The sequence below is a fragment of the Puntigrus tetrazona genome, chromosome 7, assembly GCF_018831695.1.
Source record: "Puntigrus tetrazona isolate hp1 chromosome 7, ASM1883169v1, whole genome shotgun sequence".
Lineage (NCBI taxonomy): Eukaryota > Metazoa > Chordata > Actinopteri > Cypriniformes > Cyprinidae > Puntigrus > Puntigrus tetrazona.
Genome location: NC_056705.1, coordinates 31,169,030 through 31,183,855, shown reverse-complemented (window position 1 = coordinate 31,183,855; position 14,826 = coordinate 31,169,030). Strand labels below are relative to the sequence as shown.

General features: G+C 36.5%; 1 pseudogene; it reads left to right on the top strand.

Annotated features, from left to right (window-relative positions):
• The window catches only part of LOC122347970, a 44,711-nt pseudogene extending 31,830 nt beyond the window's left edge, over positions 1-12,881 (top strand).
• Positions 12,882-14,826: the final 1,945 nt, after the last annotated feature.

Below are 14,826 nucleotides of genomic sequence, written 5' to 3'. Positions count from 1 at the left end.
TTGGCATGGATGCAGCGTTACCCAATTTGCATAAATCATTTAGTGAACTGGATGTTAAAACAATACAGACAGCATGGGTAAATAAACAACAGTATCAGCAGACACGGTTCAATCTTAGTAAATCCACCACTTTATCTCTCACTTTTTGTCCTTTCTTTCATTGCCGCTTCTGCTTCTTTTTTCTGCCTCCTTCTCGCATAGTCTTTTACAATAATAAAGAGTAATGTGTGTGAGGGAGAAGCAGCAGGCAAATGCAATAAAACACATAGCTGACAAGATCTTAATTGAGCTGCTGGATTCAGCTCAAGAACACACACACAAGAAAAATCTAATAAGAGCACAGTGAAGTGAGGGAAGGGGGAATAGAGAGGGAACAGGATGAAGGGCATCGAAAAATGTACTAGTTGGGGAAGAGATGAGGAGCAGGAAATCAAGAGTGAGTTGAGTTAAGAGGAGAGCAGGAGTCTGAAAAGCAAGAGGCCAGAGAAAGGTAAAGAAAGATAAAAGAACTGTTTTTGAGAAGTTTCTCAGTTTATGAATAATCTAAGCTAAAGGTTAATCAATCAAGCTGACACTGAATTAATGGATTGAGCAAAACGTGAGGATAGGAAAAGTATTGAAATTGCTCCATTGGGAAGGAAAATAAAATATAAGAGACACTTCTGATCTGTAATCCTTTCAAATTCAGAACGTTTGCTTCTGAGTTTGTGCAGTTGTGCTTATGTACTTAAATGTACAAAATGTACGTCCTTTGTAAAGCAGTAAATCCAGCTGTCAACAGAAGAGTTTTTCATCCTCTTTAAAAAATGAATTCACTCTCTTTGTCTCTGTCTTGCTCTCTCTGCTCCTCGCAGACAAGAAGATGAGAGCTATTGATTAAGCCTGCTTTAATTTAATGTATCTGTCAGTTTTAATTGAACAAAGATGAATGAATGTGTAATGAAGTCAGTGTGTGGTAAAAGTGGGAACACTGAGGTACTGTAGCCATAGTAAGACATTCAGTTGTGCTTGACAAGTGAGGCTCTGTAACCTCTTCATGTATCCATATACTGTATACATACACATAAACAGTCTATGAGTACTGTTGAGACTTTAAAAAGTATAAATATGTAATATCCTAAATAAATAATACATCGCTCTTCAACTCTGTAATTTTCTTTTCAGTCTGTCCCAGATTTGAAATCCCCTACAAAATATAACTGTGGTCCTGAGTGGACTTCTGCAAACCTCCGCACATTCTATCATTTAATTGTATTGTTTTTTCATAAACTTTTTAAACTTTTTTTTCAAGATCTTATGTTTACAGCTCATTGAAGTTGCAAATGTACTTTAATGTAATGTTCACCAGGTTAAATGTTGCATAAATGTTTGCAAACATTTAATAACAAAATAATTGTTGCCATTTTAAAATATGTTCATCCAGAAAACCTCTATTTTGAATTCTAGAAATATTTTATAGCATATCTTAGTATTTTTTACTGTATTTTTAACTATAGCGTGTACCACACAAATACATGTATTATCATGGTACTGTATTTTTGTAAATGTTTGGCTGAGCAGTTTCAGTGTGCTTGTTAAACTGTTGTGCAGTTCTTATTATAGCTCAAGGTTGTTGTTTGAGGGGAACAATGCTGTAATATCTCTCTATGGGAGTAAGATGTTCTCACTTTGTTTATTAATTATGAAGCAATTATTCTGAATCCTGTACTTAAAAGTTTCCGCCCTCAGTGGCATTTACATTGGTACAGCAGAACATCATTAATAATGCATGAAAAGATGATGTATTTTGGGTGTGTGCTTGTTTACTGTATGTCAGTGTTGAATTGGTGTGAATTACAGATGAGTACACGCAAATGTTTTTTTGTTGTTTAGAGTCATAGTTTCATAGCATGCATGTGCATGTGTTAGATTAATTAAAATCAAAAATTATGTAAGTGTGTTTAAATTATATCCCACCATGTCTCTTTTTTTGCTCTCTTTACAGGAAAACAATCGAGGTGAAGATTATAGATGATGAAGAGTATGAAAAGAACAAGACCTTCGGTATTGAGTTAGGAGAGCCAGTCCTGCTAGAGATTGGACAGAAACATGGTAAATTTACATTTACATTTAGTCATTTAGCAGATGCTTTCATTCAAAGTGACTTACAAGTGAGGACGATAGAAGCAAAGGTAAAAAAAAAAAAAAAAAAAAAGAAAGAAAATGAAAAACAATAATATGTAAGTACTGTGAGTCTCTGAGTTCATCTAACACAGTAAGCAATGCAACTTTTTTTAATAATAAATAAAAAGAAGTAGATAGAATAGAACAAAAAGGTAGGGAATGCTTTAGAGGCTCTTTTTAAAAGACTAAAAGTAGTTAGAATAGAAATTGAATAAATAAAATAGAAATCAAATAAAAAAGAAAATTGTACATAAAAAATGTAATTATAATAGAGAGCTCTAAAGTAAGAGGGTTAAAATAAAGATGGATTTGTTTTTAGGTTTAAAATGTGCAAAACGTGAGCACATATTATCGCCTTAGAATAATAAGGTTCTATCTGCATTCAGAGCAGATTGTCAAAGTTTTTGCAATCCATAGACTGTTGACCCTTTGTGTTTTCTAAAAAAAGACCAAAAATGTACACAGCTTACAAAAAAAACATCACATAATGGGAATAAGATGTCAGAATTAGAACATGTGAATTACTCCTTTATGACAAAAATGTCAGGTAGAACCATATAATTCCAAGGCAGCAATGTTTTTTAAATATCTGGATGAACTGAACCGAAATACCTTTACAATTTCAATTCACTTTTTAATAAAATGGAAAACATGATGTATAATTCCAACTTGAATTAAATTCAGTAGAAATTCCCATATGTTAGCTTGATAAATTAAATGCAAGGACTGCAGATAAATATTACCATGTGTTTCTAAATGTGTTACACTATGCACTCATGTCCAATAATGTACATTTTAAAATAATCCCCTTTTAAAATAAAGAATAAAGAAATATAGGGCATATACCCATAAACAAAGAATAACCAAACTGTTAAAATGTAAAACTTTCTGAAACGGTAGCTGAAAATGTCCTTTTTTCCTTAGTGACATACATCCAAGTGAAAAATTAGGGCGGGCTTGATTTCGGCCTGCGGTAATTGATTGGGTCGTTGGAAGGTAGGCATTGTCAGAGCGCTTGCTAACAAAATGGAGGCGGATTAGAATACACCTCGCGCCATCGCTCGTGGAATCGGAAGAGCCGAGGTTGAATCCATATGCAGCTGTTTATTTAAATTACAAGCAGCAATCAAAAACGCCAAGACAGGCGGGTGGTCAGTAACAAATAAGCAGTCCGATCTTTCACCAAGTACAGGGTAATCCAGAAGACAGGCAATGGGTCGAATCCAGAACATCAGTCCACACCAGGCAAACAGTACAAAAAGGGCAGGTCCAAGAAACATGAAACGTGAAACAGACAAACTCATACACAGAACAGGCAATCAGAAAATCACAACTAGAACACTCAGTAAGGCAGAATAACTGGCAATACTTCACATCGAACACATGGAGGGCCTCTGGTTATAAAGCCCACAAACAGGAAACAGTCAGAGAAGAAGCAGTGGGAGTGAGCACAGCTAGTACTGAGTGAGGGCTCCCTCTGCTGGCTAGGCATCACAGAGGGCAAGGGGAGGTTTATGTTTTTCATTAAAGATTATGAGGGCACATGAATAAAAAAAAATGCACAGATGAGTTATTTATAATAAACACTACAGTATCCCATTAAAAATAAGTTTTGATTTAATGCCAAATTTAAGTATTGATACATTTCGTGTGTGGACAACATTCGTGTGTGTGTGTGTGGATCTTCAACTTACTATCTATAAATCTCAGGATTTCACACCTTTGCTAGTCGGATGTATAGAAATAAAAGACTGCTTGCTAATTAGCCAGTAGAGCACACCAGGCGGAAGCAGCTGAATGTCTCCTATTTTATATTTACACCGCAGCCTTGTTTTTGTGCCACTTTTTCCGCTCGTTCTCAGACAATAATAAAAATTAAAGCTTGCAAATGAGCAGAGCAGTCAAGCCGCAAATAAAACGATTGTGGAGGTCATTTAATGAGGAGAGCATGAACAAAGTGATAAAAGATAAAAGGTTACAGATAAAAGAAGGGGAAAAAAGCTAAATTAAAAACAGGAGTGAAAGAAATTGAGTGTTCAGGATGAACAGCGGTTATATAATTCTCTTTTCAGCTTTAAGCCATTTTTAATGGAGTGAAAATGATTTCTTTCTCTGCCTCTTAGCATACATCATTTCAAATCTTCTGGCTTAGTAAATAATGTGTACTGTAGGAAATATGTTTACAGTTGAGGATTAAACACTAATACCTGCAGGCTTTGAAGTTTGTTACCTCAGAAAATAATTGGCTGCCTTTATCACCTTGTGTTAGCAGCAGTGTGAATATCACTATTGCCTGTATGATTTATACAGTTCCTCTGGCAATGTCCTTCCATCTTAAACGCCTTAATATACAATTGAATTAGCACAATCAGCACATGAGATTTATGAAATTTTCTGCTTGTCAGTTTCAGAAATTGCAAAGTGTATTATCCCATCCAGCCATCAATCACTGTTACACCAGTTTAATTTTTGTTCATTAGGTTTAATATCCACATTGTACTAGCTGGACAAATATATGAAATACCGTATGTTTCCAGCAAGTTTTATTTTGTGATGTTTATGTATGTTTAGGAGACTCTAATGAGAATAAGCCAGAGATTGGGGCAGAAGAAGAGGAGGTAGCTAAGATGGGATGTCCTAGTTTGGGAGAACATACCAGATTGGAGGTGGTGATTGAAGAGTCTTATGAATTTAAGGTAAAACTGCTTTTTAACTATTAAGAGATGCGGTAATGCATCAAGTTGCTAATCTTTTTAGCAATGCATGCTGATTATTAATGTGTAATTTTAAGCAGCATAATCATAGTCCTGTTAATGCATTATTGTTTTTGTGAATGTGATATTAGTTTTATGTAACAGTTCAATAAATATAATATATGAATATAAATATTGTCACAAACAAAATTAAATATAGCTGCTAGCAGCAAATTATTTGGGCCAAGCTCATTTGTGGCATGTTTGGACATTGAATTTATTTGGATACTTTTGCACAGATCAAATGCTACGCACTGAATTCATTAAAAAATCTTCAACCGTTTTAATTTACACAGCATGCCACTCATACACTGTGGTTTACTTAATTTTACAGAGACTTGAGTTGATGAAGGTAAAACTACAGCAACTGGCTCCAAGTGACACAACATTACATACAGTTATATAAAGTTGCACCATAGAGGAAGAGAACCCACAGTCCCTGGGTTAGACTCATCTTACTGCATCACTAAGAAGTCACAGCACAGCACAGTGCCACTGAGAAGATATGGGTTTATGCAGATTTAAAATCTGACAATCAACTCAAATTTGAGATTTTCTTAATATAAATGCACCAAATGTAGTATTTAATAAGTTCAGATAAGATCATGCTTTAAAAAATCACAACATCTGGAACAGAAGCAACATCAGCAAAATGTCTTGACACAATACTTATGCTGGTCTGGAAATGTGCAACACTGGATTTGAACACATGACCTGAAAGGTTTGGGGCCACTGGCTTAGTAGAGTGCACCAATTAGTTCACATAAGGTGTGAGAATGAGTGCCTCCAAAAAGGATTAAGATAAAATTTTTGTGCAGATATGTTAAAACATATTGTTGCAATTTGTGACAAATCAATATCCACTGATTTGGCATGAACCAAGGAATCCACAGACTCCATAGCATCCAAGGAACATACAAATTTTTTTGACTGACTATTTGAAAATTAAAAGAAAAATACAAATTTTCATATCTCATGATCCATAGGTGGCGCTATTCCCAAATTTGCCATGTACCCTCACACCATGGAGTTGAGAATGCAGAGTTTCATTTCAATTGATAGAAGCTTGGCCCGAGATACAGCCTCTGAAACAATTTTGGTTCAACCTTTTTAAGATTGCAACATAAAAGATTAGAGATACATTGAATGTTCAGCAATCAAATTTATTTGGCCAAAAATAGCAAAAAAAAGCTCTTTTGGTGTTCTGTGAAATAACCAGAAAGACTGAATATATTATGCTGGAAAATGAAGTGATGTGATCAAATATAGGTGCTCGCTAATGCAGCAAACATGTCAACATTCATTACAAGCACCAATATCTCAAATGGGAAGAGGAAGAGTGGCTGTTGCTGATTACTCTGTAATGACTGAATTTGCAAAATGGCGAATGATTAGTAAATAAACTGCAGACTGTTATGTTTTTTAAATGCACACAAGTTGCATGTAGCTTATTTAAAACAAACTTTAGATTGGCTTGACAAAATCCTGAACAGAAAGTTTAAAAGGTTTCAGTTTAATGTTATTTTTTTATTGATTGGTAGATAGATAGATTTAAAAAACAGAATTAAAAAGAATAAAAAAGTCCAAAGATCTTCTGAGCCAATTTTTGGAAGAACTGTATCAATTTTTTTTCTGGATCAAGTTTTCTATTTGTAATATTAATGGTTCAAGAGTTATTACCATTTTCATTTTAAATTTTGAACTGCTTGTGGCACTATAGGGTTTGTCCTAGAGACCAAAGTTGGTCAGATCACAATTAATGGCCATCACTAAAAGTGTGCCTGTTTTCATCATTTTCCTATGTTGCCTTCATAGGGCTGCCATAGACTCTCACTGGGGAAAAATAATAATATAGAAAACATACATATACAATAGAGACTACAGCCCCTTTGTGACTTAAATCAAAGCATCAAACTGCAACACAGACTGAAAGCCACTCTGGAGCAGTTCTTACACCTGTCTGTCTGTGTCTGTGTGTGTGTGTCTGTAGAGCACAGTGGATAAGCTCATTAAGAAGACTAACCTGGCTCTGGTAGTTGGCAGCAGTAGCTGGAGAGAGCAGTTCGTGAGTGCTGTAACTGTGAGTGCAGGTATGCTATTTCCTGTTTGTTCACCCCTTTACATTTTGTATGGGCATTATCATTTATTATTGAGACACTTGGACAATTATAAATATGTATTAATTTTTTATTAAGCTACTTATACATCTACTGTGTATGATTAGTAATACACTAATATAACGGGAACAGTATGATTGATGAACTTTCTTCAAATGGGATATTTTTTTGAAATATCACATTTACCTATCAATATGTTAAGCAGCAACCCTTTTCAACATTAATGACTAATAATAAGAAATGTTTTTTGGCCACCAAATCAGTACAGGTGCATCTCAATAAATTAAAATGTCTTGAAAGTTTATTTCAGTAAGTCAACTCAAATTGTGAAACTTGTGTATTTAATAAATTCAATTAACACAGACTGAAGTAGTTTAAGTTATCTTAATTGTGATGATTTTGGGTAACATTTTACAAAATCCCACCAATCTCAAAAAATCAGAATACTTCATAAGACCAATAAAATAACATATATATCGAATTGATTGCCTTCTGGTAAGTATTTTGATGTACTATACATGTATTCTATACATGATGGGGCTTCTTTTGCTTTGATTACTGCCTCATTTCGGTGTGGAATGGAGGTGATCACTGCTGAGGTGGTATCGAAACCCAGGTTTCTTTGACACTGAGCTTCAGCTCATCTGCATTTTTTGGTCTCTTGTTTCTCATTTTCCTCTTGACAATACCCAATAGTCAAGCACACCAACACCATGGTCATTTAACCATCTTTTGGTGCTTTTGGCGGTGTACAGGTGCCAAATCCTGCTAGAAAATGAAATCAACAAAACACAATGGACCAACACCAGCAAATGACAATGCACCCCAATCATCATAGACTTCAAGCAACTTGGGCTATGAGCTTCTCCAACTTTCCTCAAGACTCTAGAACATCTCGGTTACGTATGTAGACCTCATTCCATGATGGAGGGAGCGGAGACGTTATCCTTCAGGAACCTGTCGACGAGATCGTGCTTCCCCAAAGACCAGCCGTCTACTGCATCATGACGGGCTGAAATGGCAGCCACGTACACTTTAAGGGTGGAGGGTGACAGCTTACACTCCAACCCTTCTTACAGAAAGGAAAGCACTACTCCAATCATGCATTTTTGGGGGTTCTTCTGCGAGAAGAACACCAGTTCGCGAACAGATTCCACTTCAAGGCACCACTGTCTTGCTTCTGGACAAATTCAGGCAAGTCAGCATGGACTGTGTGCATTCTTCTGTAAGATACTCACTAAGTCTAACTCCACACCGAGAAAAGAGATCCTCTGACCAGGTGAGAGTTTGCTCTTTTCCCAGTTGACCCGAAGCCCCAATTTGCTGAGGTGCTGTAGTACCAGGTCCCTGTGCTCACACAATTTCTCTACATTTCATTTAGCTACATTTCTACAATAAGCCAGTCATCGAGATAATTGAGGAGTATGATGCCCACTTCCCGTAAGGAGGCAAGAACGCCCTCCACGATTTTGGTGAAGACCTGTGGAGACAGGGAGAGCCCGAAGGGGTACTGCCATGCTCAACCTTCGAAAGTGAACTGTAGAAACAGTTTGTGGTGAGAAAGGATGGAGACATGAAAATACGCATCCTTCAGGTCGATTGCTGCAAACCAATCTTGATGTTTGACAATGCGTTTCTGCGTAAGCATTTTGAGTGGAAGCTTGTGCAAGGCCGGATACAGAACTTGCAGATTTAGGATAGGTCGAAGGCTACCTTTTTTGGGTACAATGAAATAGGAGCTGTAAAACCCTGACTTCATCTCGACTGGAGGGACCGGCTCAATTGCATCCTTTGCCAGGAGGACAGCAATCTCCTCTCGCAAGACAGGAGCGTTCTGGGCTGCCACAGAAGTTTCACATCAAAACTCTCCACGAGTGGCACCATCGGAGCTGGAGCTGGAACTCCACAGACTGTCTGAATGCCTTACCATGCATGGAGAAGATAGTGTCCCCTGGCCACTGGCAAAGGGGGTGCTGTGGGGAGAGAGTGAAGAAACAGATCTCTGCACTCTGTCACACCATGTGCAAGAAGGGCTGGAGGATGGATATTTCTCTTTTTCTGAGAAATTTGGTACAACTTGGTTCCAATTGGGTCTGTGACGGAACAGCAGGAAAATGAAACAGAAGGTTTTCCCCCCAGCCCTCCTTAGGCCGAGAGGGGAAAAACAACAGCCCTCCTTCTCCTGAAGAGCAACTCCTTGCCTCTCCGGGCCATCTGTCTCAGGGTCTCTCTTGGAGGCTACCTGAGACGGAATGGGCGCCTCGTTCTGGCGTGGTGCTCTCACGCGACGGCCCTCGGCAGGGGGCTCAGCATGCGGCAGAGCTGGTGTTGTCACCGAACAGGACGAGACAAAACCCATTGTGGAGCGGTGGCAGCTGGAGGATCACGTCAGGGGAGGATGTGCTGAATCGCCTCGGCCTGCTGCTGTTGGAACTGGTGGAGCGCCACTCACTGTATCCCTCTGATCCCCCAATGTGGATTAGTTAACCGCTTGCCAAATTTCACTGGCGTTTTCTCTTATCAGAGCTAATAGGGCTCCAGGCAAGACCCCAGTCTGTCATCACAACATAACTCGTAGTGACTGACAGACAGGGAACCTTGGCTTCCAAAGGAAATACAAAACTTGCCCACATCTGAAAAGAGGACTTTGGACCACTGGGCAGCAGTCCAGTTCTTCTTCTCCTTAGCCCAGGTAAGAAGCCTCTGATGATGACTTTGATTTAGGAGTAGCTTAACAAGAGGAATGCTACAACTGTAGCCAAATTTCTTGATGCTTCTTGATGCCTTGACCCCAGCCTCAGTGCATTCCTTGTGAAGTTCACTCAAATTCTTAAATCAATTTTGCTTGACAGTCCTCATAAGGCTATGGTTCTCTTGGTTGGTTGTGCATTTTACTCCTACAATTTTTCCTTCCGCTCAACGTTCTGTTAACGCAGCTTGGATACAGCACTCTGTGAACAGCCAGCTTCTTTGGCAATGAATGTTTGTGTCCTACCCTCCTTGTGAAGAGTGTCAATGATTGTCTTCTGCACAACCGTCAGATCAGCAGTCTTCCCTATGATTGTGTAGCCTAGTGATCCACACTGAGAGACTATTTTGAAGGCTCAGAAAACCATTGCAGGTGTTGATTAGCAGATTGGTGTGTCACCATATTTTAATTTGTTGAAATTTGTTGGGTTTTTGTTAAATGTAAGCCAAAACCAAAGGTTTAAACTACTTTATTCTGTGAGCATTGGATTTATTTTATACACAAGGTTCAATTCAAAATAAATTACTAAAATAATTTTTATCCACAACATTTTATTTATTGAGATGTACCTGTGTATGAGAATGATTTTTAAAAGATTAATGCCTGCTGAATTTACTTTACCATCACAGGGAAAAATTACATTTTAAATTACAAATAGAAAAATATACATATTTGAAATATGTTAGTTTATACTGTATTTTTAGTCAGATAAGATACTTCCTTCAAATAAAATAAATTAAATAAAATATAAAATATAATAGTAGAGTATGTTGTGCTGCATTTCAATCTGTATGGAAATATGGTAACACTTTATTTTAATGTGTATACCTATTAGTTGCTTATTAGCATAGAATATTAGCCATTTTAATAAAATAAATTAGCTAATTAAGCACAAATTAATGCCTTATTCTACCTCCCTAATCCTAACCAATACCTTAACTTATCAACTATCTTACTAACTATTAATAAGCAGTAAATTAAGAATATACTGAAGGAAAAGTTAATAGTTAACAAAATGCTACCTATTCTGAAGTGGTATTAAAAATATATTTACCTTATTTACCTTAACATTTTCTGATTGAAAAGGTGTCTTTACGCAGTCAAGTTAATACTGTTTTGTGCCTGCTTAAATTCAGTGTAAAGTTGCATTATTGCATAAAAGTCACATTAATACATGCCTCCTCAGATCCACCTCAGCCACTGAGGAGGTTTTATTTGTTGTAATTGCTATGAAAATGCATTTATGATACCTCTGAGCAGCATTAAATAGTCTGTGTAAAGACATCTAAATGCCACTTTAGGAGTGCTTCTGTGCTGCCTTTGTGGTGTAAATTTGGCTAAATTCTCAACCAGCTTTGAAATCTCTCAGTCCATCTAATATATATTGCTCATCTTAGGTGTGATGATGAGGAGGAAAGTGGTGAAGAGCGTCTTCCATCCTGCTTTGATTACATCATGCACTTCCTCACAGTCTTCTGGAAAGTTCTCTTTGCCTTCACGTCCCACCCACAGAGTACTGGAATGGTTGGGCATGCTTCGTTGTGTCCATCTTTCTGATTGGTGTCCTGACAGCGGTCACAGGCGATCTTGCTTCTCACTTTGGGTGCACTGTTGGCCTAAAGGATTCAGTCACTGCCGTAGTCTTTGTTGCCCTGGGAACATCTGTCCCAGGTTAGTCAAGTCAACTCAGCTTTATTTATATAGCGCTTTATACAGCATAGATTGCTTCAAATCAGCTTTATGGTGATAAACAAGAAATTAGGCTGTAAAGCAGTTTTAAAAACTGATGGAAACAGTCATTATTCAGTTGAAATAAGTTTGGTGTTTATTCGGTTTGGTTCAGGGTCCAATAAATGCATGTTACCAAGTTGCCAAGTTACCAATTTTCAAATTAGTCGGGAGGCATTCCTCAATTGTTTATTTTGCCACTTACTACATTCAAAATAGCTAATATATAAATATAGGAAATTGCCATTTTAAGTGAATGTATTAATTCAGAAATGAAATGCATTTGAACATAGTGCTTCCACATGCAAACCTACATTGTTTGGTTGAGTATTTTTGACTTGTTGAATGTTCTGATCATTGAGCTTATCCTATATTTCTATAACTTAGAAAGCACCTCTACTAAGAATGGTAATAGTATGCACAACGTTTTTTAAATAATAACATCAAAATTCAGTGTTTTTATTGTTAACTTTAATTAAAGTTAAATAGAAATATTAAAAACTAAGTAAACCAAAAATGTTAAATAATTTAAACTACTAAAATAGTACATAAATAATACTGGCATACACTACATACTGTACATGACATTCCTGTATTACCTGTCAGACACTTTTCATCACCACAGACCAGGTGAATGAATTTGACCGTGTTTTAGTGCAGCTGGTTATTAGAGCAGAAGGGCACTGATGCGTAGCTCATCCCATCTTCAGGTCATGTTCTGCTCCTACAATAACCTAAACCCTGTCTGATGTCTCTCTCTTCCTCCTTTTTCTTCTTCCTTTTTCTTTTAGTTCCTCTTTTTGCTCTTGCCTTTTTGCTTACTCCTTTCCCTTTTGTTGACCTCCCTTTCTGATACTTCCTTTTTATTTTTAGTCAAAACCTGTTCTTCTGTTCACTTTCATGAAATAACAAGATTTTGCAGTTCAAATCATAATTATATTAGTCTTAACATTATTTAATTCTCTCTCTCTCCTTTGCACAGACACATTTGCCAGTAAGGTCGCTGCCATCCAAGACCAGTATGCAGGGCACGCCTCTATTGGTAGTGACGGGCAGCAACGCTTGTCAATGTTTTCCTGGGCATCGTGTGGCATGGACCATAGCTGCTGTATACTGGCGTACCAAGGGCAAAGATTTCACGTTGATCCAGGTTCTCTGGCCTTCTCTGTCACATTATTCACTGCTTTGGCTGTGGTGTGTGTCAGTGTGCTGTTGTATCGTTGGCGCCCCTCAGTGGCTGGAGGAGAGCTTGGAGGTCCTCGGACTTGTAAGATATTGACGCCCCTATTGTTCGTCTCCCTCTGGCTGATCTACATCCTATTGGCCTCACTCGAAGCATACTGCCACATCGCTGGGATTTTGAGGCAATGAGGCCTCAGACATCTCTGTTTGGAGAGAGAATATAAATAACAGCCAGTGAAGGAGAATTATTTTGTATTTATTAGATATTTATGTTGAAAACTTTTAATAGGTCTGAAAAGTCAGTTTTTGTAATCTTTCGTTTTCTTCCTTAAAGGGATAGTTCACCCAAAATTATAATTATGTCATCATTCATAGTTTTTATGTTAAACAGTATTTTTGTTTTTTTTGAAGGGGACTATATAATTTCTCTTTTTGTATGAACTATCCCTTTAAATTAGGTAAAGCAGTATTTTACACATCATTCATTGTTCCCTTGCCTTACACTTGTATTCGTCTCTCAGTGCTGTCTTAAATCAATCCAAGAGTAACCAATGACTCATGTCTTTTTTAGTATTCCTGTTTGAGCCAATCACGAACCTTCAGTTACTGAATGAAGGGGTTTACTTTTTTTACTCTTTTTTTTTATGTTAAGTCTCAGTATTACTCTTTGTGTAAGTGTAATGATGATATTTTAAAAAAATGAACACAATGACCAAACATGAACTTTCAATTGTTAAGAGAAGACTGAAGAAATGTGCTGACTTAATATTGCTTGTGTTAGAAGAAAAGCATGTTTCAGGACTAAATATGAATTGGACAGATGGTCTGAAAAGCATGTAGAGTTCATAATTAATTATATATATCATGAATGAACGATGACATTGTTGGAAAGTCAAACAGCTTAAAAGGATTAAAATTAGAAAATGGACTGAAATAATCCTAAAGTGGACAGATAAGCAGTGATGGTGCTGCATTTCATTAAAAATAATTCTATTTTTTAAAATATGTATGTAATGTGTGTGAAGTAATTGTGTAAGAGAGAGAAACTGCTCAACCAAGAATAAACAGCTTAGCTGATGTTCTCTTGAAATAACAAACCATGTAATTGATGTAATTAGCTGTCTGTATTTATCTGTTATTTGCCTTGTCCCTTGATGGTCACACTCCTTGACATCAACTGTTCAATAGGAGATACTAGCCTGTTAACAAGATGTGACATTTGACATGGTGACAAATGCTCTTACTGACTATGTTTCCCAACTGTATCACCTGAACAGCATTGACTCCCTCTCGTGGTTGGTTCTAAACCCATATGACCCGTGAAACATAAAGCAAATTGTTTAACAGATATATTGATGCCGAGTCCTTTACATAAGACAAAAAAGCAGAAAGTGACCACCCAAAGAAAAACTACACTTCATATACTTGATTCATTCTTATTCAAAGGGAATTATACTTAATAGTTTATTTTAAGTAAGTTCTATTAATTTATGCATATACACTACAGTCAGTGGGCATGTACATTACCTGTAGTATAATACTTGGGTGACTGTAGCTTTTCTTTTCTTCTTAAGACTAAAAGTAGCCACATTTTTAGTTTATAAAAGTTTGCTTTAAAGAAGTACTGTAAGTGTGCCAATAGTAAAGCGCTGAGTACTAGTTCATACATAGTGTTTATATTACAAATCTGAAAGTCAAGTCAACTAATTTTACTAATGTATGTCTAGCCCATTTCTTTGAATTTTAAATATGTACTTTGAGGTATAATGTCAATCATTTATTAAGCATTTATACTGAAATTAAATATAGGTTTTCTTTAAGAGTGAACTTAACACCATTTTTTAAATATAATAGAAAATATAAACTTTGTATATTGAGTTCTTAAGCATAATTTTTGTATTACATATATATCTTGAAGAGATAGACAGTAGATTAAAATGACTTCCTTATTTTTTATTTTAAAAACTATCACGCTTTAATAAACCCTTTTTGTAACAGAGACTTTAACACCACAAATGAAAATCTACAAGCTAATCATCAGATTCAGTACATATAGAGTCACGTTGACTACTTTTATTTTTTTGTTTGTTTATTTTTGTCATTTTGGATAAAAAATATGGGTTTAGGAATAACA